Below are 14,770 nucleotides of genomic sequence, written 5' to 3' on the forward strand. Positions count from 1 at the left end.
GTTACTTTCAGAATATTTCTTACATGACTTCTTTCTTCTCTTTGCTCATTTCCTTCCTTCTTTTTTATGACTGTGGTTTCATGGTTGAAGTGGCTGAGGGAAAGTGACTTTAATTCAGTGGTCCTCAAACTTTTTAAGTAGGGGGCAGTTCACTGTCTCTCAGACTGTTGGAGGGCTGGACTATAGTAAAAACAAAAGCTCACACTCTGTCTCTGCCCCTCAGCCCATTTTCCATAACCCAGCGGGCGCATAAACATCCTCAGTGGGCTGCATCTGGCCCACAGACCGTAGTTTGAAAACCCTTGCTAATAATTATATTAATAATTGACTTCTAGTTTTATATCAAGCAATGACTATAATTAAAGCAAACTAAAACTACAAAACAAAACAAACAAACAAAAACATTATTTTGCTAAGCCAAAGTATAAAAAGCAAAAAGGAAAACTATCTATTCAATCTATTTGAACTTATAACTGAAGGGATACAAAGTAATGAGACTAATTTTCATGTGAGATCTTATGTACTAGATCCAGGTCCAACTGGCGCTAAAGAACAAATTGTCAAATATTCATTGTGAGTGTTTATACTTCAGAAATCCATGTATGCTAAAAATTAGTGCTTCATTTATTGGTCTATTGATTGTCTAGAATTGAAAAAGTGATAAAGAAAATGTAATTATGAAAATTATACTTAAAATTGTGACATGCCTTTTCAGAGAGTCCATTGTTAGACATTTACCAGCACATCATTGCTCATACTTCATATTTTCCTAAACTACTGAACAAAAACAAAACTGGATTAACAAAACATTCCATGAAACTATTTTTATCTTTTATTTTATTTTTTTTTAATGATCAGATGTCAAGAAGTGGAGATTCTTCAGCCTGTTGCATTATGCCTTTCTCAGAAAGACCATCCTATAGCCTTCATTTTGTTTAGCCTTCATTTTGTTTTTTTTTTTTTGTTTTGGTTTGGTTTGGTTTTTTTTGTTTTTTATCATTTCCTTTAAGAATTAAGATATCATTTTGGATTTGTGAAACAATACAAGCAATACATAGTCTTGTGCATACTCTTCCAATATATTTTTTCTTAAGTTTTTGATTTCAACAAGAAAGCATTCTCTTGAATAACTACTTCAGTGACTTATCTTGATGAGGAGGTGAATATACTCAATCCTCACCTTGTACTGAAAACTAAAGGTGGCCTCTTGAATCTTGTTTTATACATAACCACAGACTGTGAAAAATATTGTAAATTCTTTTCTGATTTTCCTAATTCTTGTCAACCTAGAGCTTGTTTCTCTTCTTTTTAAGGAGACTGAGTTCAACATTGTGATATGGTTGAAATTCCTTCACAGAATTCCTCTGGAACTTGTCCTGCCTTTCAGAGAGGTGTGAACAGTCTGGTTGCTTAGAAAGGTCCTTTTTCTTATCATAGATCAATCAAATAGCACGTTAGAACTAACTATATATTGGAATGTAGCTCTGGCATTTTTTAAATTAAAAAGAAATTGTATTATTACCTTTATTTTCAAAATATATGCAAAGATAGTTTTCAACATTCACCTTTTCAAAACCTTGTGTTCCAAATTTTTCTCCCTACTTTCCCCCATCCATAAGTTAAAACTATTAAGAACATTTTACATAAAAATTTAAATATACAATTTTCTGCCAGTTGCTTCCAGAGAGAAAACTATGGAGACTGGATATGGATAGAAGTATATTTTCACATTTTTGTTTCTTTTTTCTTTCTCACTTTTTTTTTTCCTTTTGGTCTGATTTTTCTAGCATAACCTGACAAAAATGGAAATATGTTTAAAAGGATTCCACATATTTATCCTATATCAGATTGCTTGCTGTTCTGGGGAAGGGAGAAATAAGAAAAGGAGGGATAAAATTTGGAACATGGAGTTTTAGAGGAATGAATGTTGAGAATTGTTTTTACATGAATTTGGAAAAGTGAAACATGAATGAAGAAAAAAAATAGACATTTTTCTCTAAGAAAACAATAAAAAAAGCTTTACTATAGTTTTTTTCTACTGTGGAAATTTGAGCAGTTTTCTATCATCTGCCTTAGAAAGATGATTCCAAGGGTACCAACATGGAGCTACAAATTCCCAACATGTCTTCAGTTTCTTTTCTTATTTTTGGTTTGGCATCCATTTACTTTCTCATTGGAAGACTACATCAATGCTATGACATAAGGAGAAGAAGGAGGTTAAAAGACGTGCTAGAAAATATCAGAGGCAGGATTTTCCTGATTCCAGGTCTCTCTCCAGTATGTTGCCTTTCTACTTCGGTTCCTTAAGAATGATATCTGTTAAACAATTCAGATTTGTTTTCTATAAATAAAGGCCCTGTGCCTCATTCCCACAACCCCATTCTTGCTATGAGATATCCCTAAGGGGTTAGTTAGTATTACAGCTCTTGAATACTATCTAGTGTGTTTTCCCCAGTATCAATTGAATTGTTACCATTTACTAAATATCCATAACCTTTTATAAAAGGATATTAAGTGAGAAAATATGCAAAGAACCAAAGTAAAACAACATTCTATATTGGGAACATACCTCTACATGAGTTCCTAGGAAGAGTGAATTCAAACCTAAATTGGTTGCTATAAAACATTCACTATGAACAAATATACTCAGGACTTTGAGTACACAGTGTTTTAAGTTGATGACTGATTTTGCTGGGTTGGTTTTGATGGGTCTTACTAGCCTTTAAGTCTTAAGGTTTGTTTCATACTAGATTCCATTGCTACTGCTATCAGCTGCAGAAAGACAGATCTTTCATGGGCTTTCCACCTTTCAAAGCTCACAAGGTTGTAATTTGATCCATTTCATCTCCAATACAAATTTAGCTTAAGATCAGGAAAGAGAAAACAAAAAGATAAAAAACAAATAGCAACAAAATATGTTCACACCCATTTGGGAGCCAGATGGTGAAATCTGATGCTGCTACTTTTTCCCTAGGCAAAAACCCACAGCATTTCTTCATTTGAAAAGGAAGAAGGAGGAGAAGTAGATTGGAAAAAAAAAAAGAAAGAAAGAAAGAAAGAAAAAAGAAAAGAAAAAAATTTACATGATAATTTTGTTATATTTTAATATCTTGTGTGCTTGAAAAGAATAGTAAGTTATACATAGTAGATTTGCAGTTTCACATACAACCACCTTTTTTTTTTTTATTATACTATGTTATGGAAATGCATGCTTTATTCTGTAAGTAAAAAAATAAAATAAAATATCCTTTTTTTTTTTTTTTTAAAGTAGATCTTTGGTGGAACAAAGTTTTCATGAACAAAGATTGCCTCTATGTATTCATGCTTTAAACTGTTTTATCAATGAACATTTGGAGAAAAACTTGCTATAGATTTGAATCCAGTAAAATGTTTATTTGGCATTTTACCATTGTTGAAACTGTTAATTAGAAAACTTGGCTACCAAAAAATATTAGCTACCTCAAGCAAAAACTTGTTCTTTTTAAAGGTTGTTTTGAGTGGTAGAAAGTTACTGAGATACTCTGAATGTTACTGTTATCACCTTCACATTGGATGCTATATAGACTGATGAAATCACTTCCCTTCTATTTTGAATTTTAAAGTGATAGTCTCTTTAAAAAGCAAAAGGATCTGGGAGGCCTTTACTATAATTACATTGGACTAAACATTATTATTTACATTTTAGAGATAAGAAAATCTGAGATTAAAAAACATTAAGTTTTTTTATCCAAATTAGCATAGTTGATAAATTATTTAACTGAGAAAAAAAAATTAGGTTTTCTGATACATAATTCATTGTTCATTTTGCAACATCATTACTCCAAAATTACTACTAGAATAATCTATTTAAGATAAAAGGCTGTGTGGCTTAGTGGTTGATTGGTTGATTGTTATTCTTGAAGAGGACCAAAATGATATTACTATGTTAAGAGTTGAGCTACATTGTGTCCAAGTGGCTGATGAGAGCAATAGGAGCTCAAAATGCTCTCCCATAGGTTGGCCACACATAGTCTATATGAACATTTGGTATGAATTCTCTAATTTTACTCATTTCATAGTTGACCTTAAGCTATCTTACCCTGATTATTTAATCAATGACCTAAACTACTCTCTAATACTTCAAATTCCAATACATCAAAGGGTGCTGAAAAGCAGGAGAAGGGAGGGACAAGAAAGGGATTCCCAAAGATCAGAAAGTACCTGGGAAGAATCACTGAGGCTAGGGCTCCACCAAGATAAAGAGAAAACTTAGCTATCATTACTTTATAATTTTTTTTTGTTAAAACTTGTGTTAAAAACAATAACATAAAAAGTAATTTTTTTTGTATTATTCTCTTTTCTTAATTATACAATTTATCATGAAGTATCATACCTAACATTAGTTCTCAAGCTTTTGATATCAGGACTATTTTAATGTTCTTAAAAAATATGGGTCATCCCTACATCTAAAGAGCTTTTTTAAATATAGGTTAAAATTTACATTTACAAGATTAGAAATTTTTAAATTTTATTATGAATATAGTTTTGATCTCATAAACCTCAAGTCTTTTGGAACATCATGAGTTCCTGGACTACATTTTGAAAACCTATTGTAGAAGATGCTTCTTCCAAAGTTAAAAACAAACAAACAAATAAACAGAATGAGTATATGCCTTACCTGTTAACCTTATTCTGTTAGTTGAAAAACCTTTATCTCAACCTCTCAATCATATCTATCAAAAACTAGATTGAACAAGTATATTTTACATTTTTACTTAAAAGCTTCAAAGCTTAAGCCTGAGCATACTGTTTTAAGGAAGCACATTCCTGAGTAAGAGCTCACCACCAACAGTTCCGGTCTCTCTACCTACTGTTGTTCAAATTCTGGGCAAACAGCCAAGACATTCCAACAAAATCTAAGTGCTATGACAGATCTGAGAGTAAAGAGGGGAGAGAAAATTGAAAGGAAATCAGTCTAGTGAAAAAAAAAAAGACCATTAGGCTTGGAATCAGGAGCTGCTATTACAAGTCAGTGGAATTAGGTTTAAATTGTGACCTTAATCCTTGTTTGACTTTGAGCAAGTAATTGCTGTTGTGGAACTAGAAGATCACTAGGGGCCCCCTTTAAGCTCTGTGATTCTGGTAGAAATAATTATAGAATACAGAATATCATCCATAAAAATTAATGCTGTGACAAAATACTTTTGAGAGACAAAGTTTTGGGGCATATTAATCAATTTATCAATCACATTCAGCATATGATTGACCCAAAGGACTCCTTATCCTCTCATTGGTCAACTTTTTGAGGTTTATATGCCCACAGACAAGAGATATTCTGTCAGTCAGCAATCAACTCTGGTTAACAATTATTGAAAAGTGAACTTCACAAAAAGAAGTGAGATTACTCCAATGAGGGGCTGAGAGTGACTTGTCATTCTTCCCCAGAGAGATTATTCCTATATCCAGACTTCCCCCAGCAATCTGGACAAAAGGACATATCTCCACTCCAACTTGATCAAATAGAATTCACCTGAAACTAGAGATTTCTTGTAAGGTTGAGTGGGATTAGATAAATGTGAGAAGAAGGTTAGCTCAACTTTCAGAGACTGAGGTCTTCAAATGAGGGTAATAGAAAAAAAAAAAAGGAATTTTAAATCTCCCCAAATCATTGGTTATTAATGATCATTTCTTTCAATCATCTTTGTTGGCTCAACCAGACACTTCTGCAGACTATAAATTTTACTCATGTTAGCTACAATATTACTGGAAAGACTTTAAGATTTATACTTATGGTTTGGGTATATGCATTAACAAGGTTATGATTCATAATATTGGAGGAAGTAAAGGTAATAAATATTGAAAAGTTATATGAAATTACCTATGCATATGTACTGTCAAAAAAGTTATAATTATAAAATTATAAAAAAAGAAAAGAAAAGAAAAGTTATATGAACATACACCTGCATAAACAGGGGTATTGGAAGAAAGGAGACAATGGACAAGGAGGGATGGTACTTGTTAAGAACAGGCTTAACAGTTTTCTCCTCTCTTGTTCACCTGTGGCTTTCTAGGTCTGTTGGTGAGAACATTAGATTGAGGGCAGAAAATCAAACTCAGAATTTTTTCTCTATTCTTCTTTTTCATCTTCTTTTTCTATATCATCCCTGCCCCCATGCAGGTCTCCTTGACAATTTTTTTTTTTCCCTGAGGCTGGGGTTAAATGACTTGCCCAGGGTCACACAGCTAGGAAGTGTTAAGTGTCTGAGATCACATTTGAATTCGGGAGGACCAGAGTCCTCCCGAATTCAAGGCTGGTACTCTATCCACACATCACCTAGCTGCTCCCAACAATTTTTTTTATCCAGGAATTCTACAGAATAAAAACAATGTTTGATATATATAGCTTAAAGTCATATAGCTCCATGCAGTTTTATACAGCACATAACGTACCATGCATATATATATATTTTTTTTCTTTTTTTCCACCTGGCACTAAGTTTACTAAAGTACATTTTAAATAAAAGGCAAGTTTTTAAAGGATTGACAAAAGAAATCTAGGTTGATACATGAAGAAGCTTGCATAGCTCATATTCATAACTCTATAATTACTTTAGAAAGTCACAATTTTAAAAATAATTAAGAAAAATTTGGAATCACTGCTAGATACAATATTCTAAAGGCAATCAATCACCCTCTCTCTTTTCATTGTGGGGCCTTTTTCAGTGTTTGAAGCCTCACTTGCAGATTGTGTTAAAATCTATAAAGTCTGGTCTCAGGAACCATACCAAGGGAAAATTAATGAAGACTTAGGTTTAGTTCATGAAAAGGAGAAAATAAAGAACATAGCCTACATTTATGTAGATATCCTCTAAATCAAAGAATAGCAAAATCTGTATTGACAAAAATATGAAGCAAAGATAAATCTTGTAACAGTACTCTCTTGAGATTCAATTTAAAACATTTCAAACATAAAGTTGTTTGTGGAGTATCTCATTTCAGCTTGTACTACCAAAAGAAAAAAAAAAATCTCTCTTAGATGCATGACTTCTGTCAAACCAGTTTAGAATCTGGTGATTTATTTTAGGAGTCTTCTTTTCCACTGTAAGAAAGAAGTGCTACAGTAAATATGGGAGTAAAAGAATGGGAGGAGGTGAAAAAGCTCAGGATCACTATTTAGGCACCTTCTTTAAAAAAGAGAGCAGAGGACAGACTAGAGATACTGAGCCAGAATGGGCGAAAATTTTCATATTCTTGAAGATTTGGTAAACCAGTTTAGCTCTACATTGCCCTTTTCGAGAATTCATTTATCTTAATCATATCTCCAGTTGTGTTATTCATGTCAGCCAGAGCCTTGAACAACTCCCATATATGCATTGCCTTCACTTTTACACATACTTCTGAAAATACTTACAGAATATCATGCTATGTAACCTGCTGCATAATTAAGTCACTGTACCAATTACTACAGGAGATTTTCCCCACTTTTTCATCTATCCTTAAATGTTCTGTGATTCCAATACCAATCATCACAGCTGAGAAAATGAGGCCATTCACTGAGCTCACCTCCTCCTTATCACATCAAAGGACTTTTGCTGGTATTTTCTCCTTTATTATTGTCTCAAATTAAGTGGTCTTTCTTTCAAAAGCAAAAACAAAGCAAGCTTGAACAAATGATTAGCTACTAACTGTATAGTCCTGGAAATAACCTTCTTAATCATTCCCACAATCATGCCCATGTATCCTTTGTCCTCAAAAAATTCTTCACTTAAAACATTCATGCTCAGTAACTACTACCCTATGGCTTTCTTCTTTTGGAAATAAATTCCTAGATCACAGCTTCTTAAACTGTGGTTTGAGACGCCATATGAGGTCTTGTGCTGAATGTGGGCATTGCAAAATTATGATTTATTAGCAGTAAATGTTTAATTTGTATACCTATTTTACATGTAAAATACATAGTCATATAAAAATTTCTCAGGCCAAAAGAGGTCATGAGGAGAAAAAGTTTAAGAAGTCCTATGTAGAATAGGTACCTTTACTATTTCTTAAATTTCCCCAAAAAATACCACTAATTTCCTAATTGTTCTTCTAAACTTATCAGAAAATTAATTCCCTATATTTTTCTATAAAGTCATCACTTTGATATCATATTTGGTTTCTTCAAAGTTATATTGGTTTCACTGAAAATGTGATATATCCTACATCACTAAGTAACTTAGTACTTTTAGCTAGTCTCCAAAAAATTTCTTTCCCAAAATTATTTGTACACTTGCTCTTAAATAATTTTTTTTTCCATTTAATGAAAATGTTACGAAGTGAAGCATTTGTTTCTTAAGTTTCTTTCTGTAAGTTTTACTTAAGCTCTTGAATTCTCTCTGAAAATAAATCATGGAGGTAAGTCTCTTGACTCAGAAAGTACTTTTCTTTTTTTAGCAAGTACTTTGTTGTAAAGCATTGCACCTCTACCCCACCTTCAAAAATGTTTTCATTTTTATTGCTTGATGTTGAGTTTTGGTTTTGCTAATCACTTTAGGGTGTGTTTTCTAATGGTTCCCTTAGAGTTCCTTTTTCAGGAAGGTTTTCATAGGCAGTGGGTATGTATCAACTGTGTTATTTATTTTGGGAACAAAGCATCAGAATATGTTCAACTTCTTTTCTTTGTTAAACTCAGGATACACTTGTATTTTGTTTGGATTCAACTATGAGATTTGCTTCTTTATCAGCCTGGTAGTGTCACAACTAAAGCAATTAAAAACCAAAGCAATTTTAAAGTTTCCCAAAAGTAATTTTTTAAACCTAGTTTTTTACCTCAACTTTTAGAAATCCAAATAAATCTTTACAAACTTCTTAAAATAGTTGCACAACTAAGAAAAAGCCATTCTTTATAGAAATTCAAATAATTATTTTAAAAGTTTTAATTTCATTGTATTTTTTTGCCTTGGGGGAACAAAAAAACAGACATTTATGACACTAAGCAACAGTTTTGACTGAGACCTTTTTTTCAATTCAATTTTACAATAAGCAAAGCTAGTCAGTGTTTGTCTGAAAAGATTCTTCAATTCTTCATGGGAATTACATTGTTCAAGACTTCTTTCACTATTCCCAGTAAGTTATGCTTCAGGACAAAAATTACCATAAAATGTGGGCAAAATGTAATTAATGGAAAGAGTTTGATAGATAAAGGTTGATTAACTAAAAATGTTTATTTCTCCCTTGGTCCTATTTACTTTGTGAGCAAAGGAGTAAATGGAGGAAGAGAAGGAAACAAGCATGAATATATCATGTATAGAATTAAAATTAACTTTCATTTACTCTTTACAACCCTTAAAGATAGATACCTCTACTTCCCACATTTTACAATTGAGGAAACAGCTTTCAGTTGATCATCAATCTTTATAGTATTGCTGTTATTGTACAATGTTTTAGTTTTGAATTAATTTTACATTATTTGCTATGTCTTCCCATGTTTATCTGCAACTATCTTGCTCATTCTTGTGGCATAATATCCCCAAAATCATACAGTTCAAACAATAAAATGTTCAACAATTTGCCCAATTGATGGGTATCACTTCCATTTCCAGTTTTGCTACAATAAAAAAATGCTTTGACCTTGTTAGTACATAATAGTTCTGCAGAATGTTACCAACAGTGGATTTATGTCCCTATTTTTCCACATTCTGTGTAGCATTTGTCATTTTCCTTTTTTGTCATATTAGCCAATCTGAGAGATGTGAACTCTCACACAAAACCTCAGAACTGTTTTGCATTTCACTAATCATTAGTGATTAAGAGCATGTTTTTATGTGGCTATTGGATTTCTTGAATTTCTTCTGAAAAATTCCTGTTCATATCCTTTGACCATTAATTAATTGAGGAATGGCTCTTAAATTTTTATAAATTTCTCTGTTCTGAGAATAGTCTCAATGAAGATAAAACTGGTTGTAAAAATCTTTTTCTTAGTTTCTGTTTTCCTTCTAATTTTGTCTGTATCAAAATCATATATTTTTTACTTCCCGGGTTTAAGTATCAGCACTTTATTTGTGTTATAAAAGGAAGAACACTTTCCACTATTTTTGTAAATACTATATCTATTATTGCAATTAAGTGTTTGGAAGAATTTACTTGTAAATCGATCTGAAGCTGGGGTCTCTTTCTTAGGGAATTCATTGATGGCTTATTTAATTTTTTTCTAAAATTGGATTATTTGTGTATTATTTTCTCTTCTGTTAACCTGGGTACCTTGTATTTTTGTAAATATTCATCCATTTTCCTTAGAATATTAAATTTGTTAGCATACAATTGAGCAAAATATTTCCTAATAATTGCTTTAATTCATTGGTGGTAGATTAACTTCTCTTCATGTTCTATATTGGAAATTTGGTTAGCCAATGGTTTGCCTTCCTTATTGTTTTTTTCTTAAAACTAGCTTATTTAATTAGAACACTGTTTGGGATTTTAAAATTGTTGCTTTTTTTTTCTTCTTTTTTTAGCTACATGCCCAATTCTCTTCTCTTTTATTAATGTATGACTTTAGAAGTATCAATTTTCCCCTAAAGTACTGTTTTGGCTGCATCCCATAAACTGTGGTATGTTGCCTCATTGTCAATCTTTTTAATGAAATTATTTCTATGATTTGTTGTTTGATCCACTCACTCTTTAGAATTAGATTATTTAGTTTCCAATTACTTTTAAGTCTATCTTTCCATGGCCTTTTTATTATATGTAATTTTAATTGCAACATGATCTGAAAAGGATGCATTTGATATTTCTGACTTTTGCATTTCTGACATTTCTGCATTTGATTGTGAGGTTTTTATGCACTAATACTTGGTTAATTTTTGTGTAAGTGCCATGTATCACAGAGAAAAAAGTGTATTCCTTTCTATTCCCATTCAATTTTCCCCAGAGTTTTATCATATCTATCATTATTTATCTTCTTAACTTCTTTCTTAAATTTATATAGTTCAGAGAAAAGAAAGTCAAGGTCACCCATTAAAGTTTTACTATTTCCTTTTGTAACTTCCTTATCTGCTTCTTTAGAAATTTGAATGCTATACTATTTGACGCATGTTTAAATTTATATTACTTCATTATTTATGATACTTTTTAGCAAGATGTAATATCCTTATTTCTTTATTTAGATCTATTTTTTGCTTTTGCTTTGTCTGAGATCATGATTGCTCTCCTGATTTTTTTTTTAAATTTCAGATGAAACATAATAGATTTTGTTCTAACTGCTTATTCTTACTCTGTAGTACTTACTCTGCTTCAAATGTGTTGGGGGCAGAGCCAAGATGGCAGAGGAAAGCAGGATACTGCCTGAGCTCTCCCTGGTTTCCTTCAGAATCAAATACTAGATCATGCCTCTGAGCAAGTTTTGGAGTGACAAAACCCACAAATATTCAGAATATAATAATTTTCCATCTTAAGATATCAGGAAAGGTCTGTCTGAATTGGATACAGGGGTAGGGGGATTGCAGACCAAAACAGTGTAGCAGGAAGGTTTAATGTGAAGAATCTATGGGGAGGCTTTTAGCCAAAATACAGCAGCATTGGCTACTCTGTCCTGGTTCAAAAGACCAGTGGCTTAGCAGCCATATAAAAGTAGATTGTGAGCTCCTGAATCTCAGCATAACAAGTGGAACTAAGCCAGGACAATCCCCTGCAATGGAAAAATCTGTAGTAGTGCTGGCCCCAGTGTAATGGAAAATCAGGAAGAGACCCTTTCAAAATAAAAGCTTGGGATTATGTCCCCTGTGCCCTAGAAACAGATTTCAACTTTTAAAAAAAATCAGTAAGAAAGCAAAAAGAAACCTAAACATATGTATATATTTCCCATATTAAAAAAAAAAGATAAACAATGTTGAATTCCTAGAAATTGATTTTTGATATTGGCTAAACTAAATTTTCTATTACGTTCAGCTTTGGTTGATAGAAAGTCCTGAAAATCTGCAAGTGTGCAAGTTCATTGAATATACATTTTTTCTCATTCTTATTATTATCTTATTATAGATAATTTTGCTGACCATGATATTTATGGATGGAAGCATAGTTCTTTTAATTGTCAGTTGATATGATTCTAGGATCAGTGGCTTTTTATTGTGGCTGCTGATGAGTCCTGTATAATTCTAACTGCAGCTCCAGCATATTTGAATTGTTTTTTGCCAAGTTTTCTCTTTGATCTGGAGGTTTCAAAATTTGGCAATAATATTCCTATGTGTTTTCTAAAAAGGATCTCATTGAGGTAGTGAATGGTGAATTTTTTCTATTTCTACTTTCCCTCATGTTCTATCACTCCAGGACAATTTTCTTTGATTATTTCTTGCATTATTGTGTAAGTATAATTATTGTGTTCTTTTTTTGATCACAACTTTCAGGCAATCCTATTCTTATATTTTCTCTTCTTGATTTGTTCTCTACATCTGTCATTTTTCTAATAAGATGTTTCACCATCTGTTCTATTTTTTTGTTCTTTATAATCCATTTTGTTATTTCTTGGTCTCTCGTAGCTTCACTGACTTCCTTTGGAAATTCTAATTTTCTTTTTCTTTTCTTTTTTTCCTTAGCTGAGGCAATTGGGGCTAAGTGACTTGCCCAGGATCACACAACTAGGAAGTGTTAAGTATCAGATTTGAACTCAGGTCCTTCTAACTTAAGGGCTGTTGCTCTATCTACTATACCAATTCTAATTTTCAAAGAATTATTTTCATTTTTAAGATTCTGTATCTCCTTTTTCTAGTTGGGTGACTTTTTTCATAATCTTGTTTTTCTTGGATTTAAAAAAAAATTCTCAGTATCTCATTTTATTTTTAAATTCTTTTTTGAGTTCTTCTATAAGTTCTCTCTGGACAGGGAACTATTTCACATTACTCTTTGGGGTAGAAGCTTTTTTCACTTTAGTGTCTTCCTCTGAAAATGAATCCTGGTCTTCCCTGTTCCCATAGTAGGTTTCTATGGTGGTGTTCTTTCTTCTTTGACAATTTATTATTATTTTTTAAATAAGAGATGTTAGCGTAAAGCACCTCTAATCATGGAGTAGAAGGATGATACCTCAAGCTTTTCTTCAGCTTTCTACTCCGACCAGAAACCCCAAATCAAAAGCTCTACCCTACAGCAAGTGCCCACAGCCAGCAGTGTTTCTGCCCCACTGTCTCTGCACTCATGGGTATGCTGGCTCCTGCCATTCCTAATTAGCCAAGCTTCCCTCAGTCTTCAAAATCTCAGACCCCTTCCACATGCTGTAGGGGAGATGACTTTCTTCAAATCTTCTTGGCTTCTACCTGGAGGCTCCCTGTTCTGCCCCTAGTGTTCTTGGTTTTTCATCAATCTATGTTCACCCTGAAACACAAATTTGTTCTATTTGGGGAGGGGGAATAGGGAGAGCTTGAAATTTACCAACTTACTCTTCCATCTTCCCAGAATCCCACCCACCCCCCCATTTTGTGATTATAAAGTTGGCCTCTGCTTTTGGTCCATTGAAGACTCTGTCCCAAGCTTCTTTCTCTCAGAGACCAGGCATGATCACTGTGATCTGCTGTGTCAGAGTTCAGACCTTTCATACTGCTGGGAGAGCTGGAGGTCTTAGTTGGAGGGCTGGTCTGTTATGAAAGAGCTAGGACTGCTGATCTATGCTGGTATGAGGGTCCTCCTGCTGGCTTGGCCAGATACTACCTGCCTGGGCTTGGCTCTCCTTTTACTCCAGTGAGGGCAACCTTTCCTTTTAAACATGGTGTCACTCAGGCTGATGTTGTAACATGCTACCCACATTCATGATACATGACCATGATGTAACTTCTCTTTCTGATCTGGATCATCAGGACTTTTTGGAGTTCATTTCAGAATAAGGGAGATGCATAATGGGAAGCAATATAAACACAAACATATAATTAAGAAAGTAGGCGATCCATAAAAATTCAAGAAGCCAATAAGTTAACTACCCCGAAAGGTACAGAGTTGATCTTTCTCCTTCTGAAACTCTCTCCAACCTTTATGACCATGAATGTTATCTAAATTATCGGTGACCCTTGTGCTAGAGTATTTCTGCTCTACAAAGGCACACACAACCCCCTTGTCAGGCAGGAGGAAGAATAGTGTTAGAAGATTTTGAATGCTACATACAGTCCTCACACAACTAATTACCTCAGTGTTGAGCTCTTCCATGGCTCTCCTATTTTTGTTGACAGAAGATTGTAGAAACTTATTCACAGAATTTTGTGACTATCAACAGATTTTCACCTCATTGAATTATGAGTGCCTACAGGTAATGATGGTGACCTAAACCTCACCATCCCTGAGACCTACCTTTCTGTTGGGAACCAAGAGTCAGTTTTATGGCCACAAGTAGAAACCTTGTGATGCTAACTGGAAGAAGCTAGAACTCTTTAGTCTGGTTCTATTTAATCCTATGCTCACATGTCCCCCAAAAGAGATTGTAACATTAGATCTTTCAGACACTACATAGTTACAATCACCTTGTCTGATACTGTGTTGCTGGCTCAGAGAAGGATGTATCTAAGTAGAAGTAGGGGTGGGAGAATACAGTCCGAGCAGTATCCTTTAGGATCCCACCAGAAGGCTAAAGACTTATGTGGATTTCAGGTGAAGTCCTAATTATTAAAGTGAAATCAACAAGCAGCCCAAAGACACTGACTGGTGTCCAAGGGCTTTCTCAGTTTAATTGGATGGAGAGGCTGTTCAGGGTTTTCTTCCTTAACTGGACCAAGATTAATCATGGAAGGCCTCAAATGAGCTGATGTGTGTGATTCTGTGATTAAGAACACTGTGGCAGTAT

The 14,770-nt window shown here is 33.4% G+C and overlaps 1 protein-coding gene across 1 annotated transcript in view; it reads left to right on the plus strand.

Annotated features, from left to right (window-relative positions):
• LOC141550620 (band 4.1-like protein 4A) overlaps positions 1 to 14,770 on the plus strand; it is a 158,278-nt gene that overhangs the window by 109,668 nt on the left and 33,840 nt on the right. The gene's annotated exons all lie outside the window — the stretch shown is intronic.

Source organism: Sminthopsis crassicaudata, chromosome 1, assembly GCF_048593235.1.
Source record: "Sminthopsis crassicaudata isolate SCR6 chromosome 1, ASM4859323v1, whole genome shotgun sequence".
Classification (NCBI taxonomy): Eukaryota; Metazoa; Chordata; class Mammalia; order Dasyuromorphia; family Dasyuridae; genus Sminthopsis; species Sminthopsis crassicaudata.